At 43.1% G+C, this 25,255-nt stretch overlaps 1 pseudogene across 1 annotated transcript; it reads right to left on the bottom strand.

Moving 5' to 3' along the window:
• Positions 1–20,732: 20,732 nt before the first annotated feature.
• On the bottom strand, positions 20,733–22,699 carry LOC311187645 (protein SDA1 homolog; annotated as a pseudogene). The gene has a single exon. The product of its transcript is annotated as a protein SDA1 homolog (transcript).
• Between the last annotated feature and the right edge of the window lie 2,556 nt (positions 22,700–25,255).

The following is a 25,255-nucleotide window of genomic DNA, read 5'->3' as shown; positions in this document are numbered from 1 at the left end:
TATGGCTGAATATTTGCTATAAACTTATGTCTGCTCAGATAAGGAAGTCCACACCTGTGTATTTCAACTAAACTGTCTCTTCACCAACAACTAAGATTTGTCTGTGGAGGTTATAGAGTCCTGTGTCGTTCAAATACTTGGGGCTGCTTTGTGGATACACTGATGAGCATTCTGCTGGAAAATATTCTGGAAGTTCTCTAACAGCCTTCAGGGTGGGATAGAACACTGAACATTATCTTAGGGAAACTTCTCTAGTGGTTGGGCACGGCAGGAACACCTGTAGGAGTGAGAAGTATCACAGCTTTAAGTTTAAAATAGGGAAATGGTAGACCACTTCTTGTGAACTTGGGGTAACAGCAAAGAGTACTTCCAAGGACCAGGCACTGTTCCATTCATTACCTCACAACAATCCCATCAGAGAGGTTCTTATTTCTATTTCTGTCAATGAGGAGACAGAGGCACAAGAGATTAAGTGTAACTAGCTAAGGCTCTGTAACCAACCAGTATCAGAGCAAAGGTCAGGATCCAGGCAGCCCCACACAGTTGGTGCTAAGGATACCATGGTTCCCGGTTAGGTAACGGGATTACTGACATCAGCATCCAAGGAAGGATCCCTGGGGATGCTTTAGGAATGCAAACTCGGTTCTCACCCCAGATCCCCTGAATCAGAAATTCTGGGGGTGGGGCCCACAAATCTTTGTGTTTAACAAGACTTTCAGGTGGAATGAAGCCCCACAGGTTCCTGCTGGGGACATCTGGCAGTAGATGCAGTCACTTGAATGAGAATTGAAAGGCATTTCCTCCCACCCCACCCCCAGAAATCACTTTCCCACCAACTTGTCCTGGTATCTGTGCTGCTTTCATTAGCCATTCATTCCTTTGGATTGTGAAGGATTTCTGATTTAGAAGACATCTTCATTAAAACACAAATAGCTCTGCAAAAGGAATGCTATAAGACAATTCTTATGGATTCTTATGGAGAGAGACCAACACTTTCTTTTTTTGTTTGGGACTGAAGGGTTTCTCAGGATGCTGGGTTTTTCAGTGCTAAAACACAGTCTTTTCACCATTCAGATCTGCTCAGGACTGAGGCAGTTCCCGCATAGGCCCTTTGGTGCTAAAATCACAAAGTCTTAGGCAAACATGAATGAGTTGGCCAGCCTAATGGATTGTAGTTGGCATAGGAAATCACACGGCTAAAGATGCCCAACTTTTACCATGAGTTTGACAGGAAAATTTTTAGAGTCATGTTTTCACAACTTCAGCAAATGAAGGTAATTATTTGTATCTAACAAAGACCCAAGGGGTTATTAGAATACTTAGCACCACAGCACAAGAACTTTCCAGGAATTTGGTGGTGAGACATAGAAGGTTAGCAAGTACTCTCCCAAAAATTATATAAATAGCAGTGATTATGTTAAATAAGACATAATGTGATGCCTCCAATTAAATTTATGGTAACAAGGATTCTTTTGTGTCAAGTAATATCCTTTATTTACCAATTATGTAGGTTTTTTTTCTATTTTGTTTCCAATTAATTTTAAAAGAAATATAGTGTAATAACAAGGATACTTAAGTGCTTGGGGAAAATGCTACTTAAGGGGGGAAAGCAGGTAATTATCATCTTGAGATAGTAAGATCTATACCTTGTGCCCCAATAAATAAAGGGGAGGAGAGAATCATGCTAATATTGGTTACGGAGGGAGGGAATCTAGCATGGCTGATGGTGTCCTGCCTCTTCATTCTTTCCTGTAATTTCCAAATTTCTACATTGCCATGTAATCAACAAATAACCAACATAAATTCATGAGAGAAACAAGAAGACGTCTCCACGGTGGTCTTGGAGGAGACTCACCCAACATGGGAGGTGCTAGGGAGCGAAGACTCCCCAGCCTGCAGCTGCTTGAAGAGAGGGCCAGGTGCCTTTGACAAGGGCTGAAGTGAACACACACCACTGTGCCAGGAAGGATGGAGGGACTTCCATTTTTCTCAGACAACCTGTGGCCCAAAGGAGGGGAGCTTGCTTTCCTTCTGCTATGAACACATATAGCCTGACTGTGCTGCTCTGGCCACGTTGTTGTGGGCACCTGACACGTTTGTTGAAAACTTAGCTGGGAAGCGTGGTTGGGTCATGAAAGTATGCCGTTTGTATAGTCTGACTTTGGGATCGATCTCATTAACCTGATGCCCTGGCATATTCCCTGGCAACATTGAAGGGGGAGATGTTCATGAAAGACTGGTGGCGGAGAAAGACTCTAGGGGTGGTGGTGATGAGGCAAGTGCCCCTTTTGTGTGTTCCAGATGCTCTGGGAGGGGCCTTTAGGAACTTTGGAGAAGCACCTTCATGAAGCCCCCAAGGGACTTTTCTGATGTCCACTTGACTACCTGCCCTGAGAGGTCCTGCTACTCTCTGATATCTCCCTGAAGTGGACAGTAATACCTTTTACTGGCCATAGATGACTTGCTATAAAATGCAGGGCCTAAACCAGAAGGTCTCAATGTGCACGTGAGTTGGAGTTGCAGCCACTTGACTTACTGCCCTTCTGCCTTCGTGGCCGGGCTCTCTGATATGCATCAAGTTTAGAAAATGGGGCTGTGGGACCTCCCTGGTGGTGCAAGGGGTTAGGACGCAGCCTATGAAGCTATCCACAGCCACCACAGCACGGGTTCGATCCCCAGCCAGGCAGGTGACCCACATGGCACAGCAGACCTCTCCTGGCTCTCCTGCTGCTCCCCTCAGCAGTGTATTTCAGTCCGTCTGCCTGTTCTGTTCCCCGCTCTGTCTCTAGTGAATCCTCTCACACCACCCCCCCGGTACCTCTGGCCTGTACCCCAGTTCTTGTATGCATAAATAAATAAATCTAAAAAAAAAAAAAGAAAATGGGGACTGGAAAGCCTCTAGTTGAGTGTGGCTTTGGGAGGACAGGAACATGCTTGTTTTTTTCAAAGTGAGTGCTCTCTTCCACTGTCTCCCACATTAGTAGTAAATTCAGTGCTGGAGACCTAAGCAGAGTAAGAACAGTAGCAAGGGAAAGGAAATCAGGAGAGATTGGGTGCCCAGTGCTGGGTGTACTCGTACTTCAAAGCTGAAAGAGCAGGTGAAAGGGGTCTGAGGTGTGTTCATCATCCAGCTCAGCTCACTTAGGTAAGAATCAGAACAGATTCCAGGCAGAAGCTTCTAACTGTGAATAAAGACCGAATTTGCCTAAGGAATTTCCTATGTCACTTTAGTCTTGGGAACCTTCAAGTTCAATGGCAGGCCACTGTCAAGAGTTTTGGTGTAGTGTTATAGAGGGAATCTAGGCATCTCAGAAGCACCAGGAGACTCACAGCTGTCCTTTTATCCTACTACTGCCATCAATTGCATTTTAAATAGATGGGATTGTACTTTAAATAGGGGAGAGAGGTGTGACTTGAGGAAGCAGTTCTCCTTACAAAGGAGGACAATGAAAATGTCAATCATGGAGCAAGCCTTTAAGCTGGGCATTCTCATTACAACACATTACTTTCTTCTTACTTCACATCTAAATCCTCGGGGCCTCCCTGGTGGCACAACCTATGTGTCTTAACCACTGTCTGCAGCCACTGCAGCACAAGTTTGATCCCCAGCCAGGGAGCAACCCACATGGCGCAGCAGACCTCTCTTGGCTCGCGCGCTGCTCCCCTCAGCAGTGTACTTCAGTCAGTCTGCCTGTTCTGTTTCTCGCTCGGTCTCTGGTGAATCCTCTCACCCCCCACACCTCTGGCCTATACCCCAGTTCTTGTATGCATAAATAAATAAATCTTTTTAAAAAATCTAAATCCTCGGTCTTTCTTCCCTGAGAAAATATTTCCAGCCCTGTCCACCACCATTCCCTAACAGGACCCATCTGCTTCAAGTAAGCTGCTCACCTTAGTGTCCCCCAATACTCTCACCATATTCACCTACAGACTTTTCTCACTTTCTTCCCATGCCTGACCTGCCCCTCTCTTTTGGAAGACCAGTCTACCCTCCCATTCCTGAACACAAAACCCAGCAGACCTTCCCCTCAGTTCAGTGATATATTTTCATAACTTCATAGGGATTTTCTTTTTCACCTGAACCAGAGATGTTTACACTGCTGTCTCAGGGACTCTGTGAAGTTTTGTGACAGGAAGTATTCCTGCAGGATATATATTGTTCTAAAACTCAGTGGGCCACTTGCAGGCCACTTCCTGTATACATGAAGTGGGCTGGGTGCCCAAGGGACTATTCTTTAATCTCTCAGCTAGGTAATAAAATTGCCAAGCATCCTTCACTTCCTACCATAAAATAAACAGGTTCCCTGGGGTGGGGGTGGGAGAGCCCTGTGAAACACAATGGCTTTTTTTCGTGAAAAGTGCCTTAAATAATAACCTGGGTGTACCCAGAGTTTATACAGCCCTCAACTTCCAAGAAGTACACCATGCTCTTTAACATCAATACGCACTGTCTTTAGTATATGAACTTGAAATCCATGACCCATTAACAGGAGGACTTGGAGCTGTTTTCACCAATAGCACAAATGTGGCTGCCCTCTACTTTTCAATCTCTTCTGTGACTCCAAGGGCAGCCATTTTTTAGCTAGCGTTGGGCAAAACTAACTGAGCTCTAAACACCAGCCAGAAATGCTTCCATCTCTGAAAACTTATAGGTTCGGTCCTCCCTGGTGGTGCAGGCAGTTGAGCACAGGGCTGTGAAGCTGTCTGCAGCCTCTGCAGTGCAGGTTCAATCCCCACCCGCCAAGGAGATACCCACATGGCACGGCTGACCTCAACTGTCTCGCCTGCTGCTCCCCTCAGCAGTGTATTTCAGTCAGTCTGCCTGTTCCGTTCCCCGCTCTCTCTGGTGAATCCTCTCACCCTCCCTCACATTTGGCCTGTACCCCGGTTCTTGTATAGATAAATAAATCTTTAAAAGGTTCTTCGGGTCCTCAACTGACCCTAGGATTGTGCACTGGACTCTCTGAATTCAAATCCTGCAAATCTTCACTCTTCTCATTAATTTGGGTAAATTATTTAATCCGTCTGTGCCTCAATTTATGAGATTGCAATTTCTCTATTCATTTTTTAAATTAAATTTGCTGAAATGAATAATAGTACCTACCACTTAAGATTGTTGTGAGGATTAAAAAAGACAATATATTGAGTGCCTTGAGTTTTGTCAGGTTCATTTTAGCTCTTGCTAGTAATTCTCCAGTGAGGAAATGGAGATGAAGTATTATGCCCTGCTGGCTTTGGTTTGCCCTAGAACCTGGTGCCAAGCATTTCACCATCTTCATTTTATTATCAAACTAAATTCCTTGTCAAATATGCAATGCCTCTGGATACTGTGAGATATTTCTGTATCTACCAGTATCTATCACTATATCTATCCATCCATCATTTCTTATTTCAACAGGTCACTAAGCCCTTGAAGAGTTGCCAATCCAGCAAAAGTCTTGAAACAATTTAAAAAGTGATATAACATAAAGAGAAATATGTGATTCCAGTTATATGAATGCCTGGAATGGTCATAGTCATAAAGACAGAAAGTTAAATAATGTCCATCATGGTTTGGGGTACACTGGGAATAAGGAGTTATTGTTTAATTGGTACAGTTTCAGTTTGGGATGATGTAAAAATTCTGGAACTAGATAGTGGCGATGGTTGCACAACAATGTAAATGTAGTTAATGCTACAGAACTGTTGTAAATTGTTAATATGGCCAATTTTATGATATGTGTATTTTCCCACAATTTTAAAATAACCTAAGGCGATAAAAATACCCTCATAGGGCCTCCTTGGTGGCGCAAGGGTTAAGACGCAACCTATGAAGCTATCCGCAGCCACTGCAGCATGAGTTCAATTCCTGGCCAGTCAGGGAGCAACCCACATGGCGTGGCGGGCCTCTCCTGACTCGCCCACTGCTCCCCTCAGCAGTGTATTTCAGTCAGTCTGCCTGTTCTATTCCCACTCTGTATCTGGTGAATACTGTCACCCCTCCCCCCAACACCTCTGGCCTGTACCACAGCTCTTGTATGCATAAATAAATAAATCTTTTAAAAAATAAAAAAATAAAAATACCCTCACAGGCTAACTTACACAAGTCATCCTGAAAGTAATTTCTAGCCATAATGAATTCAGATTAAGGACAACTAAAGGAACCTGGAGTAGCTAAGGAAAGTTATATAAAACCTTGAGGCACGCTTAGATGAAAAGGTAGAATTTGGAGGAGTGGGGAGAAAATTGTGGGAGCAGAGATCCCGAGATAGTGATGATGACTATGAGCAAAGTAGAGATGAATGTTCTTAGGGGAGCAGTGGTCACCACGGCTGCTTCAGTGGAGTGGGGCTTGACCACAGAGGAACTGGAACAGCAGGCAAATATTTGAATTGGGAGCTCTGGGCACTAGAGCTCATTGTAATATTATACAATTTAATTTTTTACTGCTGAAACACGAGCAACATCTGTAGTCTAGTTAACTATAATGATCCAATGAGCCTAGTTTTGATAATACACTATAATTATGTAAGATGTCACCATCAGGGGGAATCTGGGTGATGGGTACAAGGGACCTCTCTGCACTCTTTTTACAACTTCTTGTGAGTCTATAATTATTTCCAAATAAAAATTAGAAAATTAATGTTTGAAAGATCAGTCTGTCAGCTGTGTGTGGGATAGTTTAGAAAGAGACAAAATGGAGACAATCTAGAGAGGCTGGCCTTGGCTAAACAAAACTCAGTCCTGCTGTTCAATCAAGGAGTAAATTTTGAGTTTAGTGGAGGAACAAGATACTATCTTACTAGATGTGGATGTATGATCTTGGGAGTTGAGAGCTGAGAGTGACTTTCTAGTGTGAAAAATAATATACAGAAATCCTGTTTCAATAAAGTTGGGAGGTTAGAATTGAGTTCCCATACAATCAGAAACTACAAGACCCAACATGCTTTGCATCTCTGATGGGAAGTGATGCTTCTTTTCTATCACAAAGGAAGGAAAAAGCCCTCTTTACCCAACAGGAGCCCCTCCCAAAGCTATATAAATGTGTGCTAGCTTCAATTTTAGGGAAGTGCTATTGTGTCTCACAATGATACTTTGGTTTCCAAATTTCCTTTTTGCTATTTCCAAATACACCCATTTTGTTGGTGAAGTAGCTGATTGCATTTTGTTTGACATCAACACTAGTTAGATATCTAGAGGTGAGCCAGGCCCTGACAGGGCAAACAGCAACTTGGTTATAAAAAGAGACAGTGAGTGATACATCTGCTCAGATGTTGGATCAGTTAACCTAGAACTTATTTTCTAGGAAAACACAATTGAAATATTCCTTGAGATTTTTTAGCCTGCAGAGAAAGCACTGGACTTGCTACAATGTTCTTCAGCAAGTGAGTTGGCACCTGGCAGTATAATATGCCCATGTAGTCTCAGAAATTCCTCACACACATCATGTTTGCCCAGCCAAAACCATTCAACATCCGAAGTCCATACAAGAAAAAGCTGAATGCCAACGCGTAAAATGTCTCCACTTTTATTCCTTGCATTTCTTTTCAGAAAATAGTTGGTATAGGCAGTGAGTGAAGGGACACGTGTCGGAGGGCATCCTTCCAGATCATCTCTTAACAGGTAGCTTTTCCACTCTCCCTCAGCCCCCCTTCCAGCTGACTAGGATCCTGGATGAGCCACAAGGAGTAAATCCAGCCAGCTGGCTTCAGCTGGTTGCTAGGATACAGGCCAAAAGTGGAGATGGGAGGGTGATGAGAAGGAACTGGAAGTTCTTTTCTCTATTTTCATCTTTCACTTGCTCTTCCTAACATTTACACCATTCCTCTCCATTTCTTTCTGCAGCATTTCATTCCAGGGGACAGGTTCCTGCCTCCACTTAAGTTTGTTTTCTGCTTTGCAGAGCAGCTGGCTTCCTTAATGCTTCTGAGGTAGCTCAATTATGTGGATTGTTTCAGTTTGGGCTGCCGAATTAAACCAGCTGGTCATGAATAGACAGAGGATTTATCACTTACTGGCTGAACTGCTTTAGCTATTAAGGAGTGAGAGAGACAGGCAAATGATTGTTAATATTGCAGAAAATTTAACAAGGAGCCTGCCATGACTTCCTGTTGTATCCTTTAAGGTTCCCCTGGGTGAAAGGAGGGCTTGTGTTTTGCCTTTCTGGCCCTGGGGGTCGAAGTACTGCTTGGGGTGAAGTAAGAAGCATGCCTGGTTGAAGGAAAAGCAGAAAGGGTTGTTTGGAATTTTGGAGAGCAACCTGTGTGCTTCTGGTTTTTGCATATCCCTTCAGAATAGTGTCCTGTGAGGTTTGTTCCAAAGGTATTTGCATGACTTCCTGGGCAGGTATTTGCATTCACCTGGAAGAAGTTTCCAGGGTTCTAATTCTTCTCATTGCTGCTGTGTAATTCCAGTGAAGGGACAGAGTGAGCTGGCCACGCAGAGTGAAGACTTTAATGCTTTCCTTCATCTCATCCAAAACTCTATACCCATGCAGCTGGTGACTGATAAGGGTCCTTCACCCTGACATACATCCGTGCTCCTGAAGAGCTGGACACTCACCCCAAAGCCAGGCTATAGACCAACTGAAACATAATGGCTTTTACTCTCGAACTGTGCTGGGGTTGGGAGTGGTGAAAAGGGTGAACTCCTTGAGCACCTAGTAGCAGCTGACTGTGTCACTTGTCCTGCTCTTGTTCTGAGCTCACATATGGTGAGCTAGGAATGCATGCACCCCTTTGGGGAAGAGGAGTGGCCTCAGAAAAGTTCCTCCTGCACCCTCATGAAAGTGTGTGAAGCGCCAGTAAGGCAGGGAGCAGGTTCTCTATGATCTGGGCAGACGGGTAAAGGAGGGGTCCTGGAGCCCTCTTTTAATGATCTTTCTGCAGCATTTGTCCTGAGGCAACCAGGTGCAGGGCAGGCAGCGGGGCCTGGGGGCCAGGAGGCTGGGAGGCCTCCTAGTCCCCAGAGAATCTTTACTCTTTCTGGGCTGTCTGGCTTCTCTCACGGTCTCTTTGCTGGTCTTTACTGTTTTCCACCCGCACAGTCTCCTCCCGCTTCCCGTCCTCTGCCACGGCCCTTTCATGCGCAGTCTTGGCTCAGGCATGCTCACTCACGCACGCGCTCTCACGCACGCCCATACCATGCTCCCGGTGTTGCTATCAGGCACGCGTGTAAGCCCACAGCTGCCAATCATTGAAACTAATGGAGGGAGGGCCGAAAAAATCTGATCATTCCCATTTACTCTACAGCGCCACTCCATAAGTTCCCAAAGTCCCTACTAGACTAGAGCCTCATAAAAGGGGCACTTGTCCCCTACCCACCAGCCGCCATGAACATCTGCCCCTTCAGTGCTGCCAAGGAATGCATCAAGACATCACTTTAACTAGATTGATCCCCAAACCAGACTGTACAAAAGGCAAAACCAAAAATGCACATTTTAATCTCAACCTGCTCCCACTACGTGGTCCAGCCACACTTGCCAGCTGTTTTCTTCTTTTGTTTGTTTTTTACCTTTAGATTTGTCAGTCATTACATGTCTACATAACATTGGGGGTATATTTACTCCTCCATATGTGCACACGCTTTAATTTACCCTACACCCAACCTCCTGTACCAACGTCCTACCCCTCCTTTCTCTTATCCCTCTGGTAACCTGTACATTTTTCTCTTTTGTTTAAAGACTTATTTATGCATACAAGAGCTGGGGTACAGGCCAGAGATGTGGGGGGTGAGAGGATTCACCAGAGACAGAGCGGGGAGCAGAACAGGCAGAAGGACTGAAATACACTGCTGAGGGGAGCAGCGGGCCAGACAGGAGAGGTCTTCTGTGCCATGTGGGTTGCTCCCCTGGCCGGCCGGGATCGAATTTGTGCTGCGGAGGCTGTGGATTGCTTCATAGTGCAGTGCTTAACCCCTTGCACCACCAGAGAGGCCCTGACCTGTAAATTTTTCATTATGTCTAAGATTTGTTTTTGCTGTATTTTGCCAGTGCGTTTTTTGATTATTTATACCCCACACATAAGTGAAACCATCAGATACCTGTCTTTCACTTTCCAACTTATTTCACCTAATATAATCACCTTGAGGGCCACCATTTTGTCCCAAAATTCACTATTTCATTTTTTTAAATAACTGGGTAGTATTCCACTGAGAATGCTGTCTACAATGTCTATATCCACTCTGTCTCTGGTGAATCCTCTCACCCTCCCCTCCACACCTCCTGCTTACACCCCAGTTCTTGTATGCATAAATAAATAAATCCTTAAAAAAATAGGTGATGTTGAACATGTGCTTGTAGGCCATCTAAATGTCTTCTTTAGAAAAATATCTATTCAGGTCTTTTGCCCACTTAAAAAAAGATTTATTTTATTAATTTATGCACATAAGAGCTGGGGGGTAGGCCATAAGTGCATGGGGGTGAGAGGATTCACCAGAGACAGAGTGTGAGTAGAACATGCAGATCTACTGAAACACACTGCTGAGGGGAGCAATAGGCTTGACAGGATTGAACTCATGCTGCAGTGGCTGCCTACAACTTCATAGTGCTGAGTCTTAATCCCTTGTGCCACCTGGGAGGCCCTGTTTATAGACCTCTTCCCAGCTAAATTCTTTGTATATAGAAGACATGAGTGTGAGCTAACCTGAAGAACAGAGTCTCGACCACGGGACTTGGTTCTATATATTTGTCAGTCATTGCAATTTTCTAGACAATGTAACTTGACTTTATTTACCAGACTTTGTAAACTCTCTTCTAGCAGCTGCAGGCTGGGGAGTCTTCACTGGGCAAACCCTCAGCACCTCCCATGTTGGGTGAGTCTCCTCCAAGACTACCGTGGAGACGTCCTCTTGTTTCTCTCATGAATTTATGTTGGTTATTTGTTGATTACATGGCAATGTAGAAATTTGGAAATTACAGGAAAGAATGAAGAGGCAGGACACCATCAGCCATGCTCAATTCCCCCCCACCCCCCCAGTAACCAATATTAGCATGCTTCTCTCCTCCCCTTTATTTATTGGGGCACATAGTCTAGATCTTACTACCTCAAGATAGTTTCCTGCTTTCCCCCCTTAAGTAGCATTTTCCCAAGCTTTTAAGAATTTTTGTTACCATGAATTTATTTAATTTATATATTTTAAAGATTTATTTATTTATGCATACAAGAGCTGGGATACAGGCCGGACATGCAGACAGTGAGAGATTCACCACAGACAGAGTGGGGAGAGAGCAGGCAGATCTATTGAAATACACTGCTGAGGGGAGCAGCGGGCTAGACAGGAGAGGTCTGCTGAGCCATGTGGGTCACCTCCCTGGGCAGGGATTGAACTCGTACTGTAGTGGCTGCGGATAGTTTCATAGTACTGCAACTTAACCCCTTGTGCCACCAGGGAGACCCCTGTTACCATAAATTTAAATAGAACATCATATTCTGTCTTATGTAGGCACTGCCATTTATATAACTCTTAAGATGTGTGAGTCAAACCCTTTCATGAAACTTAGTGCTGAAAGAGAAAGTAATTGCAGGTGACAGTGTGTGCAAGCTTACTGTTGGCAAATACTCTTATAACTGCTTCACATGTATTAACTCATCTAATCTTCATACACATCCAGGAGGCAGATATGTTACTATCCCCATGTGATGGGATACAAACTGGAATGCAAGGGAGATGAGTGACTCGGAGGAACAAAGACCTGCTTTGCCAGTCATTGCACTTTTTCGTTTGTGCTCATACATCTGTAAACTAGTCAGTCCCGGAATTAAATGCAATGCAATTATTTTTTTTTTGTGGGACCCTCGCTGGCGGCCGGCCGGGGAATGAACCGGCGCTGCAGAGGCTGCAGCCCAGCGCTCAACCCCTGCGCCACCAGGGGAGGCCCTTAAATGCAAATATTAAGGCAGTCTTCCATCCACCATGCAATATACAATAATATTTTCTAGTCAAGAGACATGTTCTCAGGCTCCAATACACGTTCTGTGATTGGTTTACACTCTAGACACATGATACCATTTATCAGCCTGAAGTAACAATGATGTTAAAAATCTTATGGGAAAGGGAATAGACAAAGCAAAAGGCATTTTTGCTTCTCTGAAGTGTCATCCTGTATGTGCCATTGTACAGGACCTACTACCTATAAACTTAAAGCTTAAGTAGATGAGAAATTGCCCACTGCAGCACGAGTTCAATCCCCTCCCTTCCCTCAGAACAGCATTTGAAACTCTTCTCTATCCTGACCAAGTACAGATGGTTGTCAGGACCCAGAGTGTCCCCTAGTTCCCTTTCTTTGCTCTGCAGCATCTTAAGAACCTCCCCACTTCCCCTTGTAGACTGCCTGAGATTCGGCCCTTTCCCTGTAGGCCCTTTCCGTGTCGGGACTTTGCATCCCCACCGCTGAAGTACTGATGTGGGTGTGGGCTTTGGTCAAGATCAAAGCCTCCATCCTTTCTTGTGAGCACAATTCCCCATGATGACAGGAGTTGGCGAAATTCTGTCTGGCGAAATTCTTCGCTCTATATTCCCTGATGTCTTGATCCCTGGGGTATCTCTCTGCAGGTCTCTGACCCCAAACGGGTTCCAGGCCTTGCTGGGCACTGCTCTGTCTTCGTTCTTCATCTCCCCACTGGGGCCTCCTTCTCCAGGTTTCCTGAGGAAGAGAACTCTCCAGTGAAGCCTTCCCGATAGCTGTTCCTGAGAAGGGGGTGCCAGAAATACTGGACCCCCTTTCTTCCTCACTATTCTCAAGTTGAGGCCAGTATTTCTGCCCCACATTCACCCCCATAGTTGTAGCAGAGGACTTGCCCCCCACATGAGTCTGGACCAGGTCTGAGGATGTCAATGATGCCCAAGCTTGTACTGTCAGAGGCCAAGGACTAGTCAAGGGACTTAAATCCTTTCTAGTCACTCTATCGTGTCTCCTTTTTGGAATCCCTATGTTTTCCCCGCTGTTAGCCAATAAATCCTGCCCCAGAGTTGCAGCTGAGTAGGGAACACCAGCCTGTGCACTCTGCTGGGAGGGAGTAGCTGAAGGTTGATCCTCCTCACCCTCGGGCTCCTTGCTTTTATGCTCAATATTGACTCCACTGTTGGCAGAAGGTGCAGACTCCACTAAGGTGGTCAGGGCCTGAGCTGGGTTTGTGTAAGTTACCCAAACCTGCACTGTCAGAGGCCAAGGGCTGACCATGACCTTTTTGTCATTTATGTTTCTCCCAGCAGGGCTGCTTTTCTCTCCTTCCTTTATCACCCCGCTGGCTGCCAGAGAGGCCCCAAGAGGGCCCCGAACTGGACTTGCTGCTGGCAACAGGGCATCAGCTGGCTCCTTCCAAGGCAGAGTGAGAATTGCTGTCTTCTCTTGCTCACCATTCCCCAACTTCTCCTTATTCTGTCCCACGTTGACTCCAGTATGAGCAAATGGCAAAACTCCCGGGACACAATTCTGACCCAGAACTGGGGCTGCGGAAGATGCCCGAGTCTGTAGCGTCAGAGGCCAAGGAAGATAAACATTCTTATTTTCCTTCCGATTCCTCCCTTTCCAGATATTTTTCTTCCCTGTGCTCCCCGCACATTCAGCCCCCTGCCAAGCAGCATGAACACGGTCTGGAGCTGCATCTGGCCATGGTGTGTGATTTGCCTCTGCAGGCAGGGCTGCTAGTGATGCCGTGGTATCTGGATATGTGTCACTTGCCTGGATCGTCAGATCCTCCATCTGATCTAAAACGTCTTTTTCCATGATTCTCCTTCCTCCAACTTTTGTTTGCTTTTGTTTCTGAATCAGGCAAAGTGTTTACCTGGAGCAGAGGAAAGAGAAACAACCCAAGAGGGAAATTTGAGTTATAATCAAAGTTACCCAAAAAAGAGCCTTCTAGAAGGAGAGTATCAAGTATCTGGTCTAAGGGCTGAAACAATTTGGGAACAGAGCAGAGGGAGGAAGCCGGCAAGGTGAAGGTATCAGACATCTGTTGTCACCAGCAGCTGCGTCACAATGCAGTGCTGGAATCTTCCACAAAATGCTCTAATCCAAGTACGGAACATCTACCAGAGGCCCTGGCTATTTTCCAAATACTGATGGACAGCATAATTGTCAGTATTCACCAGCTTTTGATATCAGCACCATTGTCTTTAAAAAGCAGAGAGCAACAGTGGAAAGCTATGTCCTACAGGGATATTTCATTAACTATTCCCATTTGTGCCAAAGGGGTAAAGAGACAAGGGTTCATGGTCAAGTTGAGGCTTTAGTATACTTGTTACCTTTTGATGCCTCAGATATCAGCCCCAGGCAACCAAACCATAGGTGAGAAATCTGTGGCTAAGCCTATAAAATCAGAGCAAGAAAGAGTCATGAAAGTCAGCCTGCCCAGGTGCCCCTGGGTGCCAGTCTGTACAGACACTTACCTAGTTGTCCAAGAAATGCTCAGTCAGTCTCTTCTCAAGCTCTCGCTTTTTGATACACACCAAAGACCCAGAGGCTCTACGTAATTTGGTAACACAGCATTATCAAGTGAAGAGGTTCTGTTTGGTTCAGCACAGTGTAATCATTTAGGTCTCCCTAACTCATTTTCAATTCTTTGCAAGTTGAAAATCCAGGTCTGTGCCAGATACCTCATTCTATTAGCCAGCACAAACTATTCTTCATGCATTCTAGAAAAGTAGAGTTATAGAGATAGTTCCTATTTCCCAAGTTCATAAATGATCCTGTCCTGTTGTAAATTTGAATCCTTTTTAAAGCTTTCTACGGTACTGTGTAAATGTGTAACATAATCTTGAAATGGACTATTTACATAATATCCTTTCTCTCGAACCAAATCATTTTTGTTGCACTTTTGGCCGGAAAAGAAAAGAAAGAAAAAAAAAAAGAAATCAAGGAGGGATCAAACTCCCTTTCTCTAGTTATGACTGACACAGAGAGTTCAATGAGGTCCCTGTGTTGTTTTTTTTTTAAATAAGAAAATGTAGCCACACAATGGAGCAAAGCAAGACCTGGCATTGACATAGTAGGGTTAGAAATGGAAAACTTGTTTGCATTTTTAACCTGGAACATGTTTTTATCTAGGACAAGAGGTGCAACAGTTACCGTGTGAATGTGGTGTTCCCAGTGGACATAGAGGGCAGGCCTTCTGGACCTTCTCTTGGGTGCCACCAAAAGCCACAAACTATTTTTAAAAAAGATTTATTTGTTTATTTATACAAGCTTTGGGTACAGTCAGAAGTGCGGGAGGGTGAGAGAATTCACCAGAGCCCGAGCAGGGAGCAGAACAGGCAGACTGAAGAAATACACTGCTGAGGGGAGCAGCGGGCAGGGCAGGAGAGGTCTGCGTACCATGTGGGTCCCTTGTCGGTGGCCGGGGATTGAACCGGCGCTGCAGAGGCTGCGGGCAGCTTTGCAGCCCAGTGTTCAACCACTGGGCCACCAGGGGAGGCCCCACAAACTATATTTGCACAAACAATATTCTCACCAATCCTCTTTCCCCTGCTCCCAGTGTAAGATTAAAGATAGAGAAATCACACAGCAACATTTACATATTTTCATTATTTAGCATAGTTTCTGCTTTTTAAACATCTTCCTTGATGCAATGGGTGTCCTTTTTCACTGTTTGGTATAGGCGTTAAAGTAGTTGCAGTGCAAAGACTAGCTTAACTTGTGACAAACGCAGAGGTTATCACTAAATGAAAGCCAGCTGGCTGACTGCCAAGAAGCCACTAAAGGTAAAATTTACCTTGTTCAATGCGGTGGAGTTCAAGGTCAGGTCCCCACACTGAGAGTGCTGCATGTACATTAACCAAGCCCACAGAGCCAGGTCTCTACCTCTGTTTATATCTCTATTGTCTCCATTCAGATCCACACCCATGTTCCTAACTTTGTCTATATCTACATACGATATGCTGCCGCCTGGAAACGAAGTGGAGGATGATGCCTCCTTTAGGCTCCTCAGATTTCCCTCTGGTGTGTTCACCCTTTGTTTTATACAGATCCATTTTTCCATTGAACTAGTATTTGCTGGCACTGCAATGTGCCAAGCATGAGGTTACGTGCAGGGGAGTATACACACTTAAGTTTCAGGTTACTTAATTGTAATCAAAATACATTTTGATTTCTCTGAGGTGACTACCTTGACACATACAATCACAGACACTCTCTCGATTGATTCTCAGACAGTTAATGGCTTTCCTTGTGTGGGAGTTCTATGAATGTATTACCTTTTTGCCTGGTTATTGAGGCCTCCACACTCTTTGGCACCCTGAACTTGCAATAATCTTTTTTGGCTTTTGGGTAGGAAATCACTCCTGACTTTACCACCATCCTTCCGCATTCTCTTATCACCACTTCCTTTCCAATTTTTCAGTTAAGGAGTAATAACTGTTTGATGCCCATGTGTTTTTTTACCAAGAGTCCAATTTACATGGACTGTGGATAGGAACTGGCCTATGTTCCTATCCCATGTGGATAGGAACTCTCCTTTGACAGGCAGGGTCCTTTGAGGGGCAAATATTTGAAATCATGTACTGAGAGGGTTGGGAACCTGGAAAAACAGTGCATGTCATTTAGGATTGTTTCATGATCTCACTTATAGGAGGAATATAGGGGCCCCAAATAAGGGATCAAGGAAAAAATAATACAATAAAAAAAAATTAGCAGGCAACGATAAATCAGAGACATTCTGCAGGAGAAGGGGAGGGAGAGGGATCAAAACAAGGGAGGGAAGAGCACAAGGGACTATGGATGCTGCACAGGTGAACTGGTGGTGGGTATTCTATGGGGACCACACCTGAGAGGAGAAAGGAAACATTGTACAAAACGAACAATGATGTAAAATATAAATAAATAAATAAATCATATAAAAATAACAAAAAAAAAAAAAAAAGGAAAGTGACCCAAAACACCTCCAAACAAGCTTGAGCCAACTTCATGCACAGCTTCCTTCAGAATACAAATTCTTTTACTAGGAGCCATCAGAGATATCCCTCTAGGTTAAGTTTCTGTTTTCAGGCTCTTACTGGACCCTGAGCCGTGGGCCTACAGTGTCACAATCCCTAATCCAAGAGCGGAATTTGCTTCCCTGGTGGAGTCATGGAAGTCCCTAACTTAAGTCTCGGTACAAATTGGCCTGACACAGGCCATATGTCCATCATTGAACCAACTGTGGATGGAATAGTCAAATGCTAACTTCAAATTTAAGAGGGAAGCTGGAAAGTATATTAGACATGGTTGAGGAAACAGGAAAGGTAACGATGCATGGAGAAGTGAAAAAAAAAGCCTAAAGCAATTCCTGAGTAGGAATTTAGGAACACAATTTTCTTTTCTTTTTTTTTTTTTAAAGATTTATTTATTTATGCATACAAGAACTGGGGTACAGGCCAGAGGTGTGGGGGGTGAGAGGATTCACCAGAGACAGAGTGGGGAACAGGACAGGCAGATCGATGGAAATACACTGCTGAGGGGAGCAGTGGGCGAGTCAGGAGAAGTCTGCTGAGCCATGTGGGTTGCTCCCTTGCTGGGGATCGAACTCGTGCTGCAGTGGCTGAGGATAGCTTCATAGGTTGTGTCTTAACCCCTTGCGCCACCAGGGAGGCCCAACTACTCTCTGACTTTTTGATTAATGCCATATTAATGGGTATGAAATGGTATCTCACTGTAGTTTTGCTTTGCATTTCCCTAATGACTAAAGTAAGCATAGCTTCATATGTTTACTGGCCATTTCTATGGCTTCTTAGGAGAAATATCTATCCAATTCCTTAACCAATTTTTATTTTTATTTTTTTAAACTAAATCATAGCTTGTAGTGGGCAAAGAAAATATGGCACAACCTTAAATTCAATCATAACTCTTTTATGTAAAAATATTTAAAAAATATTAAAAACAGGGTCTCATTGGTGGTGCAGTGGGTTGAGCGCTGCGCTGTGAAGCTGGCCGCAGCCTCTGCAGCGCCGGTTCAATCCTGGCCGGCCAGCGAGGGTCCCACATGGCGCAGCAGACCTCTCCTGTCTTGCCCGCTGCTCCCCTCAGCAGTGTATTACCTCAGTCTGCCTGTTCTGCTCCCTGCTCTGTCTCTGGTGAATCCTCTCACCCTCACGTGCCTCTGACTGTACCCCAGTTCTTGTATAAATACATAAATCTTAAAAAAAATTAAAAACAGTATCAAATCAATGCCTGTGTAATAATAGACTAAACACTACAGAAGATCTTATGATGGGAAGCCACAGTCTCCTGCTCTCTCCCTTTCCCCCAGGTCCACATACCATAGACAACATTTTAACAGTTTGAATTTAAGTTTTCTGGCTACCATCTTAGCTACAGATCCGAGCTTGCGCACTGAAGACCAGCATGCCATATCTTGCCCAGAGATGCATTTTGTTGAATTTACATGGTGTTTTTTTTTCCATAGTTAACAGTAAATGACTGTTAACATTTTAAAATCATAAGACATTATAAAGCTGAATTTCCAACCATTTTGAGAAATTGCAACCTACGTTATGTGATCTGAGCTGGATAGTAGCTGCAGTATCTAATTCCCTGCAGTGCCTACCTTATCAGGTGTGAACATTTGCAACCTGCCTGGGATTTCCAGACATTGGAGTTTGAATTTGTAACCTATATTTTACTTCTTTGTTACCAAAAACAAATTTTCCTATCAGCAACATGGGCATCACCTGGGCACTTCTCAGACATGCAGAATCTTGGGCTCTATTTCAGACCTGCTGAAGCAGTGAATGCTAAGAAACATTCATGTTTGCATTAAACTCTTCCTGAGAAACCTTGAAGTTGCCTCTGACATATCCTCACATGAGGCCAGTGCCAATCAATTATTAAATCTCAAGGTCTTCACAATGAATTCCCAGAAATCTGGGGTGTCTCGAGAAAAGTCACAGTTTCATTAAAATAAAACTGAACTTGAACTCAGAAAGTAAACAGAAGTTCATAGAAAGGAAACAGAAAATTGGTTTAGAAGCTGCTTTCTAATTCTGAAGGGGTAAGAGAATAATTACCTTTTGCTCTAATTTGAAGTACATAGAGCAATTTTCTCATCTATCACAATATTATCTAATAAATCTGAGGCAAGAGGCACCAAACTATTTCCAAACATAACAACTTGCTAACAGAGAGACTGTCTACAGCTCTTGTGTCCCCTGAAATCAAGCCTGCCTATGGCAAGGAGACCAACTCAAGACACAAAATAGCAGGGTACAATTTAATAAGGTCAGAAACTCCCCCACTCCTTGCACAGCAGGCAGTTTTGGGAGGATGAAATAGACAAAGGAATGGATAAAGCTGCCTTGGGGACAAGGCCATAAAACTGAACACCATGACCAGAAACACCGGGCCAGCTCCAGGAATGCAGAAGCCTCACCCCGGTATTTTCCCCACAACGCAAAAGTACCCTTTTGACATTAGAAACCTTATACTCAGACAAGGCGAAGAGTGGGCTAAACATATTACAGGGTAAGGAAAGGCTGAAGAAACCAATCAGATTTCCTTTTCCTCTATGGACAAACAGGTAGCCAAATGATGGAGTAAAGATACTCCAAGTTATATAGCATCTACACCAAAGGTGATTTAAAAAGTGAGGCTTAATGGGCCTCCCCTGGTGGCGCAGTGGTTGAGCGCTGGGCTGCGAAGCTGCCCGCAGCCTCTGCAGCACCAGTTCGATCACTGGCCACCAGCGAGGGACCCACATGGCAGACCTCTCCTGCCTCCTGCTGCTCCCCTCAGCAGTGTACTTTGTCAGTCTGCCTGTTCTGGTCCCCACTCTGGCTCTGGTGAATTCTCTCACCCTCCCGTACTTCTGACTGTACCCAGTGCTTGTATAAATAAATAAATACATCAATCTTTAAAAAAAAAAATGAGGCCTAAGCCTAGAAGCTATAACTAACATTTAAAAAAGACTTAAACTTTTAGATAAACTGAAAGGGCTAGATTGTCTATCCAAAATCTGTTTTTTTTGTTTGTTTGTTTGTTTGTTTTATTTATTTTTAGTTTTTTTAAAGGCATGTATTATTTATTTATTTATTTGTTTGTTTTGTTTTGTTTGTTTATAAAAGCACTGGGTAGTCAGAAGTGCAGGAGGGTGAGAGAATTCACCAGAGCCAGAGCGGGGAGCAGAGCAGGCAGAAGGACCAAAGTACACTGCTGAGGGGAGCAGCGGGCGGCAGGAGAGGTCTGCGCTCCATGTGGGACCCTCCTCCGGTGGCCCGGGAGCAGCCGGGGATCGAACCGGCGCCGGAGAGGCCGCGGGCAGCTTCGCAACCCAGCGCTCAACCGCTGCGCCACTGGGGAGGCCCCCAAAATCTGTTTTCAGCAAGTAAGCCTACTTATACATTGAGTAAGCTTTCCGTATACATTGATACACATTTATATTTGAATATACATTTATTTTCCCCAGTAGTTCCCTAACATTGGTCTGTTTAGTTTGAAGAGAATATATAATTCCCATCCCCTGCAGAGTTAGGCTGTAAGTTCCCCACACCCCATAGAAATGGGGACCTATCTTCGCTAGAGAATCCTATACCTGCACTGCTTGGGGCATGTATGTCCCTCCCTCCCCCCATGCTCCAAAAGGCTGTGAATGTCTAGGCTCTCAGTCTTTTTGCATGAATGCTAAGGAAAGATGATTTTACAACACTCCTATTAACATTTCAAATAATCCCACCACTACACATGTCCAAAATAAAAACACCAAAATGCTAGCCAGTTTCCTGTGGTTTTCACAATGTAGTGCTTCTGGACTTTTTAATGTCAACAAACATTCTTGATTTACTAATTTTCAGAGTAAAAACACGAATTTAGCATTTTTCTTGGAATGGTAAACTTGCTTACAATTTACTTCATTCTTTTTCTTCTTTGCCAAAAGTGCATCTTGTGGTGCCAGCTGCTTTTCTCAGAAGGAACATTTATTTTTTGACCCAACACTAAGGCTGTACTTCATCATCCTAAAGTTTTTCTGTTTTTCCTTCTCTTTATTTGTGGAACAGGAATATGGATTCACTTTCATTTTCTTCCTCATAAATTCTTTTTGGTCTGTCTTCCGAGCCATCGCTGTTGCCGTTGCTAGACTGAACTCCTTGTCAGATTTTGAGTTTTGATAAAGGGGTTCAATGTCCCCGATGCTCCTGTTCTGTCAATATATTGACAGAATAAATTCGCTGTCAATTTCAATATATTTCCTCTTTTACAAAGCTTTCCTAGGGGCAGCACCAAGTTGTTTCCTCATTTGGGCCATGTGGATTTTCTAAGTCTTTCTGAGTTAAACCTCAGTTAATGCTCATGTTTAGAGCTTTGGCTGTCCTCTCCACCATGGGCGTGCTGTTCAGCTTCTTGGAGATTTCTTGCTGTTCTTCATTGAAGGAGAAGTGCATGTCAACTCACCATCTCCATCTGCTTCCTCGCCGAGACTGGTGCTTTCCCACCCATCTTCAGCATTTCAGCATTCCTTTCTTCTTTTTCAAGTTTCAGAATTTTCTGCTCCTAGAAAATCTTTTGCATCTAATTTGCACTCTTGCATCTATGGAAGCCTCGGTAGGCTTACCCTAGAATTTCTTCTGTAACATCTGAGGATTCAGTGTTGGGAAGAACTGAATCAAAGTTCTAGCAGACACCATCACATTAGAAAAGCTCTTCAGTCATGGCTGAAGGACATCAAGCTGTTATCTTTTTTTTTATAGCATCCATCCCTACTGTCATGACTTTCTCCGTTCTTGATGCTCACAAAATGTTTGGCCACAGTCATGAGAAAAGACAGCATCATCTCAGGATGCTAAGTGAGATGCTCTGAGCTGCTTGTGCAGCAAACAGAAGGATCTTTTTTACTTATCTTTGGTGGACTGCAGACACCTTTGTACAAACAGAAGTTAAAGAAAAAAAGTTCAGGACTTCCCACCAATGTAGCCATGAGGTTCATAAGCAAAAATCATCTTCATTTCAAATCTCTTTAGAACTCTGTAGCTGCTTTAGTAGTTTTTCTGAAAAATCTTAGAGGGAATGAGTCAAGTGAATATTTGAAAAATTAAACAACTACTTTTTTCTTCTTTTGTTTACTGAGCACGTTCATAGCCTTTCCCAACTTTTCCTTGTTGGAGCTTTACTTCCCTGTGGTATACTGCACTTGGTATACTGCACTGTGGTCTCTTGCTGTTGGTCCTTCATTTGCAAATTCTGATTTAATGTCCTGTTTCCCCTCTTCATCTTTCCCAATGCAGAGAGTCAAAGCAGCATCTGATATCTTGGAGACCTTCAAGAAACATGCAGTTGCCATCACATTGACAGTTTTGTCATCATTACAGATGTTTCTTCCGTAGTATCCAGTCATCACATCCAAAAGATATATTGGCTGCAGTCCCATTCTGTCTCCTAACATGGTGTACCTGAAATTCTGCAATACTCTATTCATTTTACTGTTCTTGAGTTTTGAATTTATATTCTTGATTCCAGTCACAATATGTGAATATAGTCTTTCACAAAATCATGGCAATGCAGAAGTTTAAAGAAGAGTTGTAACAAACTTGATGAATTCATGAGATTCTTATTTCTCAGCAAGATCAAAGCTTTGTAAAATGCCATTCGAAGATCTGGATCCAACACAGTATGATTGTAAGAGAGATCTTTCATCTCTTGAGCAAAGTTATTTATATGTTCTGGGTAACAGGGACCAATCTGTGCCATAAATATCACCAGCTCTGCCATCTCCTTGCTTGGTTTATTTGGTTGTAATTTGAAAATCTCCACATTGGATTTTTAGTGATTGTAGGTAGGTAGGTCCCGTTAATTATTAAAGACTGATTTAGGTTTACTTTTATTAGCATTATGTAATTTTTTTTATCATTAGTGTCTGACACATGTCTTATTAGATTCATACCTCAAGTTTTCTTTTTTCTTAAGTGATTATGAATGTTGTTGTAATTTTATTTTTTTTAAAGATTCATCCATTTATGTGTACAAGAACTGGGGTACAGGCCAGAGGTGTGGGGGTGAGAGGATTCACCAGAGACAGAGTGGGGAACAGAACAGGCAGACTGACTGAAATTCACTGCTGAGGGGAGCAGTGGACGAGTCAGGCGAGGTCTGCTCCGCCGTGTGGGTTGCTCCCTGGCTGGGGATCGAACTCGTGCTGCAGTGGCTGTTGATAGCTTCTTAGGTTGCGTCTTAAACCCTGCGTTACCCGGGAGGCCCGTGTTGTTGTAATTTTAATGTTGGTGTCTATGTGTGCCATCTAATGTATACGATATACTTACTATACAGATAAGAGCTTTTTGACATGTTTATCTTGTATCCTGTGACCTTTCTGACCTCATCTATTAGTTCTAGGAGGTTTTTCTTCTTTAATAGATTACTTGAGCCTTTCTACATAGATAATCATATCATCTACAAATACCGTTAGTTTATTTCTTCCTTTCTAATCTTTGTATCAGTTTGGCAGATTGTGTTTTTGGAGGAGTAGGTCCATTTCATCTAAGTTACCAAATTTATGTGTGCAGAATTGTAGTGTTCTCTTACTATCCCTTAATATCTGCAAGGTCTATAGCATTAACTTCTGTTTCATCCTTATCAGTAATTTTTGCCTTCTCTCTCTTTTTCCTTTGTCAGAGTTGCTAGAAGTTTGCCAATTTTACTGACCTTTTCAAAGGACCAGGTCTTTGTTTCATTGATTTTCTTGACTGATTTTCTGTTTTTAATTTAATTAGTTTTTGCTCTTAACTATATTATTTTCTTTTTTTCTGTTTGCTATGTGGTTATTTTGCTTTTATTTTTCCAGATTCTTGAGGTGGGAGCATAGATTATTTATTTGAAACACTGTCTCTTTTCAAATGTAAACATTTAGTGCTATAAGTACCTCTCTCTGGACTGCTTAACCTATATTCAACAGATTTTGATGTAATGTATTACCATTTTCAATCAAGTTCATGTAGCTTTCTACTTTCTTTGAGACTTCCTCTTTGAGTCATATATTGTTTAGAGATGTGTTGTTTAAAGTCCAAGTAGTTAGAAATTTTTCTGTTGATTTCTATTTTGTTTCACTATATTTGGAGAACATTTTCTGCCTAACTTCTATTATTGCAGATTTGTTTTAATACGTGTATTTAGGCTCTTTGAATTTAAAGTATTGACACATTAGGACTTAAATATAACTTTTTGGGGACATTATTTTACTAGTGAGTGGAATGTAGAAACTTTAACTCCTTTTATGTCCCTTTACCTTCCTGTTTATTAAATAACTGTCTAACATACCACTTATACATTCAGTTTTTTTAAGATTTATTTATTCATACAAGAGCTGGGGCACAGGCCAGAGATGCGGGCAGTGAGAGGATTCACCAGAGACAGAGTGGGGAACAGAACAGGCAGACTGACTGAAATACACTGCTGCGGGGAACAGCGGGAGAGACAGGAGAGGTCTGATTCACCATGTGGGAGGCTCTCTGTCTGGCCAGGGATTGAGCTCTGCTGCAGAGGCTGCGGATTGCTTTATAGTGCTGTACTTAACACCTTGCGCCATCAGGAAGGCCCTATTTATTTATTCTTTTAATTGAGGTAACATTAGGATCCTCCCCATTAGGTATCACCACCATAGGGCACCCACCACCAAATCCACCCATAGTCCACCATCATAGTGTGAGCCATTTTTTTAGAGTAGGTCTAGAGCGAGAAATCCCCCTAGTTTTCCCACATCTGAAAATATCTTTATTCTCCTTCACTCCTGGACAAAATTTTTGCTAGATATAGGATTCTGGTCAAACAAAGGAAAAATTATATCCTCTCCATCTACTGAGAGGCAGAATTCTTCTATTTTTTTGTAACCATAACCACACTTATTTTGATATATCTTTCTATGTATAGGTCTGAAAAAGTTGTCTAATAAAAATACAGCTAAAGTTTTTTTTTTTTTTCCCTTTCAGGAAGTAGAGATATTAGCAGTCATTTTATTTACCTTTGCTGTGCTCAAATCACTAAAGCATGTGCTCAATATATCTTTATTGAAGTTAATGATGTTCCTGTTATTAAACTTGTTTGCTAAGGTACAAGCTGATTAATAATGTACTTTATATTCTTGCATAAGACATGAGCATGTAAGATGTGCTTGGAGGAAAAATAACATATATGTATATATATGTATGGGTATATTGGATAAGTACCCGAAGCACTAACTTTGAAAAGACATGATATAGAATATGCATTGATAACAATTTCCCACTTAAGTTAGATTTGACTGCCTATGTGTACACAAGTTCTGCTATAGCATATCAATGCGGTTTATTTAACTGGGGGTAAGGGAAGAGATGGTTGTACATCTGC

This window comes from Talpa europaea (assembly GCF_964194135.1).
Source record: "Talpa europaea genome assembly, chromosome: X".
In the NCBI taxonomy this organism is placed as follows: Eukaryota; Metazoa; Chordata; class Mammalia; order Eulipotyphla; family Talpidae; genus Talpa; species Talpa europaea.
This window is presented reverse-complemented; position numbering and strand designations above follow the sequence as displayed.